This window comes from Anastrepha ludens, unplaced genomic scaffold, assembly GCF_028408465.1.
Source record: "Anastrepha ludens isolate Willacy unplaced genomic scaffold, idAnaLude1.1 ptg000108l, whole genome shotgun sequence".
NCBI lineage: Eukaryota > Metazoa > Arthropoda > Insecta > Diptera > Tephritidae > Anastrepha > Anastrepha ludens.
This window is the reverse complement of record NW_026530092.1, coordinates 15001-20000: the sequence shown is the minus strand read 5'-3', so window position 1 is coordinate 20000 and position 5000 is coordinate 15001. Positions and strand designations below refer to the sequence as shown.

Below are 5000 nucleotides of genomic sequence, written 5' to 3'. Positions count from 1 at the left end.
TATTAAGTTAAATTTTGCCCATACATTTTTCACAATACGTTGTGTACATTGTCAGAAACACTCACGGTGAAGTCAAGTGAGATATATATGAAAGAAAATCAAATCGAATTTATATGAAACTATATTCGATTAAATGTATGAAAGTAAAATTTAACAAAATTTTGCCCATACATTTTTCACAATGCGTTGTGTACATTGTCAGAAACACTCACGGTGAAGGCAAGTGAGATATATGAAAGAAAATCGAATCGAATTTATATGAAACTAAATTCGATTAAATGTATGAAAGTAAAATTTAACACAATACATTCATATGATAAACTGAATAAATTATAATAAAGACATTTCAAATATATGGAAAATATCATCATATATATAATTTAGTATTTTAATATATATTTAGTTAAGTTGATGGTATTATTGAAATATATAAAATGTAATTGAATTATATGAAATCAAACTGAAATGTATTGAATTGAATTTTTCCCATACATTTTTCACAATGTGTGGTGTGCATGGCAAAAAACACTCACGGTGAAGGCATGTGAATAATATGAAAATATCAACATTTAACTAACCAATGATATTGAAGCATATAAATCGAATCATAACTATATGAAACACGAATTTGAGTTATGTTAAACTGGTGATATTGTGGATTTATTCCTAGTTTTCCATACGTTAGTTTAAATAGAAACAATTTTCGAATATGTATACATATATGAAGAATTTATATTCTATACTAACATATTATGGAATGTAACTATTGATTGTTACCTTGGCATATTGGTGTATTGTGAGATTTCATTCATAGTTTTCCATACGTTAGTTTAAATAGAAACAATTTTCGAATATATATACATATATGAAGAATTTATATTCTATACTAACATATTATGGAATGTAACTATTGATTGTTACCTTGGCATATTGGTGTATTGTGAGATTTCATTCATAGTTTTCCATACGTTAGTTTAAATAGAAACAATTTTCGAATATATATACATATATGAAGAATTTATATTCTATACTAACATATTATGGAATGTAACTATTGATTGTTACCTTGGCATATTGGTGTATTTGTGATTTTATTCATAGTTTTCCATACGTTAGTTTAAATAGAAACAATTTTCGAATATATATACATATATGAAGAATTTATATTCTATACTAACATATTATGGAATGTAACTATTGATTGTTGCCTTGGCATATTGGTGTATTTGTGATTTTATTCATGGTTTTCCATACGTTAGTTTAAATAGAAACAATTTTCGAATATATATACATATATGAAGAATTTATATTCTATACTAACATATTATGGAATGTAACCTTGGCATATTGGTGTCATTGTATTTTATTCCTGGTATTCTATAGTTAGTTTAAATAGAAATAAATTTTTGAATTCAAAATTTTATATTCTATACTAGCATTACATAGAAATTATCCTCAACTGTTTGTTTCTTGTATACATACAGGAAATTAAACAGATGAAGAAAAAAAAAAAACAAAACAAATAAAAATTATAAGAAAAACTAAATTTTAAACAAAAGAAAAAAGGAGAAATTTTTTCAATCATATATATATTTATGATTAAAAAATAGAATTATGGAATTATTAATTTCAATTCAGAGAGAAAAATTATGTAATATATGAAATTATTACATTAAAAATGCATTTGAAGAAAAAGTAAAATGTTATTAAAAATGATACATTTGAAAATTGGCAAATATTAAGAAGAAATATCGTTCTTATATTTTTATACAAAATATATATAGAGAACGAAAATTCTTTTTCATAAAAAACGGTTTTTGAATTCTGATAAGAAAAGCTAAAGGGGTCGGCGGGAGCGCACATTGAACGAAAGAAAATGAAAGAAAAACACAACAAAGAAGAAGACCAAATAAAATACAAATATTTTATACAAATAAAAGCACATTATTAATAAATAATAATAATAATAATGATGATGATGATGAGATGATACATAAATTGTGTTATTAAAATTACGTTCTATTGTATGTGCGTTTTCCCCTTTACTTTTTATATACACCGTAATTTATGAAATTTTCAAATATGAAAAACAAAGAAAAATATATAAACAAATATATATATTATTCTGGTTGATCCTGCCAGTAGTTATATGCTTGTCTCAAAGATTAAGCCATGCATGTCTAAGTACAAACAAATTAAAAGTGAAACCGCAAAAGGCTCATTATATCAGTTATGGTTCCATAGATCGTTAACAGTTACTTGGATAACTGTGGTAATTCTAGAGCTAATACATGCAATATAAACACGGACCTTATGGAACGTGTGCTTTTATTAGACTAAAACCAAGCGATCATTTGATCGTTAAATTGGTTGAACTCTAGATAACTTGCAGATCGTATGGTCCCGTACCGACGACAGATCTTTCAAATGTCTGCCCTATCAACTTTTGATGGTAGTATCTAGGACTACCATGGTTGCAACGGGTAACGGGGAATCAGGGTTCGATTCCGGAGAGGGAGCCTGAGAAACGGCTACCACATCTAAGGAAGGCAGCAGGCGCGTAAATTACCCACTCCCAGTTCGGGGAGGTAGTGACGAAAAATAACAATACAGGACTCATATCCGAGGCCCTGTAATTGGAATGAGTACACTTTAAATCCTTTAACAAGGACCTATTGGAGGGCAAGTCTGGTGCCAGCAGCCGCGGTAATTCCAGCTCCAATAGCGTATATTAAAGTTGTTGCGGTTAAAACGTTCGTAGTTGAATTTGTGCTTCATACGGGTAGTACAACTATATATTGTGGTATGTACATTACCTTATGTATGTAAGCGTATTACCGGTGGAGTTCTTATATATAATTAATACAATGTATTTTTTATATATTCCTCCTATTTAAACCTACTTCAGTGCTCTTCATCGAGTGTTGTTGTGGGCCGGTACAATTACTTTGAACAAATTAGAGTGCTTAAAGCAGGCTCCAAATGCCTGAATATTTTGTGCATGGAATAATGAAATAAGACCTCTGTTCTACTTTCATTGGTTTTTAGATCAAGAGGTAATGATTAATAGAAGCAGTTTGGGGGCATTAGTATTACGACGCGAGAGGTGAAATTCTTGGACCGTCGTAAGACTAACTTAAGCGAAAGCATTTGCCAAAGATGTTTTCATTAATCAAGAACGAAAGTTAGAGGTTCGAAGGCGATCAGATACCGCCCTAGTTCTAACCATAAACGATGCCAGCTAGCAATTGGGTGTAGCTACTACTATGGCTCTCTCAGTCGCTTCCCGGGAAACCAAAGCTTTTGGGCTCCGGGGGAAGTATGGTTGCAAAGCTGAAACTTAAAGGAATTGACGGAAGGGCACCACCAGGAGTGGAGCCTGCGGCTTAATTTGACTCAACACGGGAAAACTTACCAGGTCCGAACATAAGCGTGTAAGACAGATTGATAGCTCTTTCTCGAATCTATGGGTGGTGGTGCATGGCCGTTCTTAGTTCGTGGAGTGATTTGTCTGGTTAATTCCGATAACGAACGAGACTCAAATATATTAAATAGATGCTTTCAGGATTATGATGTTGAAACTTATATAGCCTTCTTTCATGCGTACATCTTGAATGTACAAGTGTTTGAATGTGTTTATATAAGTGGAGTCGTACCTGTTGGTTTGTCCCATTATAAGGACACTAGCTTCTTAAATGGACAAATTGCGTCTAGCAGTAACGAGATTGAGCAATAACAGGTCTGTGATGCCCTTAGATGTCCTGGGCTGCACGCGCGCTACAATGAAAGTATCAACGTGTATTTCCTAGACCGAGAGGTCCGGGTAAACCGCTGAACCACTTTCATGCTTGGGATTGTGAACTGAAACTGTTCACATGAACTTGGAATTCCCAGTAAGTGCGAGTTATTAACTCGCATTGATTAAGTCCCTGCCCTTTGTACACACCGCCCGTCGCTACTACCGATTGAATTATTTAGTGAGGTCTCCGGACGTGATCACTGTGACGCCTCGTGTGTCACGGTTGTTTCGCAAAAGTTGACCGAACTTGATTATTTAGAGGAAGTAAAAGTCGTAACAAGGTTTCCGTAGGTGAACCTGCGGAAGGATCATTATTGTGTTCCATATCCGTAAGAAAAACAAACAATGCCAAAACAAATAAAAACAAAAACAAACAAAAGAAAAAAAGAAAAAAAAGAAAAATTTATAATTATTTTGAATCCATATTCTTTTTATTCTTTTTCATTCAATTTGTTATCCATCAATTATATCATATTAAATATAATATGATGGTACATTTTGTAATGTTTTTTCTTATTTTTTCTTTTAAAAACCTTTAAACATGAAAATAGAAAGTTGTACTTATTATTCATTTGATTGAATGATAAGTTAATTTGTTCACAATAACAAAAGTGGTATATATTTATTATTATATTTATATATAAATAAAATGATTAAAAAAATACAAAATAATCAAACATAATAAATACCACCACTGTATTATTGTTGAACTAAGACATTCGCAACTTAATAAAAATGTTTAGAGTTAAATATATTTGATATATATTATTGAAAGAAAATCAATTTATATTTTATTATTATTATTATTTAATTTTACTCTTTCAATTAATATATGCAAAAAAAAATTGACATTTGTTATAAATAAAAATAAATAAAAAAATACTCTAAGCGGTGGATCACTTGGCTCATGGGTCGATGAAGAACGCAGCAAACTGTGCGTCATCGTGTGAACTGCAGGACACATGAACATCGACATTTTGAACGCATATCGCAGTCCATGCTGTTATGTACATTAAATTAAATTTTAAAGTACTGCTTGGACTACATATGGTTGAGGGTTGTAAGACTATGCTAAATAAGTTGCTTATTCTTTTATAAAAATAATTGAATTTAAGCAAATGTGTATATTATTGGATTTTAAATAATTCATAATATTAATAGCAAAAAAATAAAGATATATAATGAATTTTTTATTTATTAA

General features: G+C 30.5%; 2 non-coding genes across 2 annotated transcripts; both read left to right on the top strand.

Moving 5' to 3' along the window:
* Positions 1-2122: 2122 nt before the first annotated feature.
* Positions 2123-4113, top strand: LOC128871287 (small subunit ribosomal RNA). Its single transcript, XR_008455860.1, has one exon. It is a non-coding gene; the product is annotated as a small subunit ribosomal RNA (ribosomal RNA).
* Positions 4114-4679: 566 nt separating this feature from the next.
* On the top strand, positions 4680-4860 carry LOC128871286 (5.8S ribosomal RNA). Its single transcript, XR_008455859.1, has one exon. It is a non-coding gene; the product is annotated as a 5.8S ribosomal RNA (ribosomal RNA).
* The last annotated feature ends 140 nt before the right edge of the window (positions 4861-5000 follow it).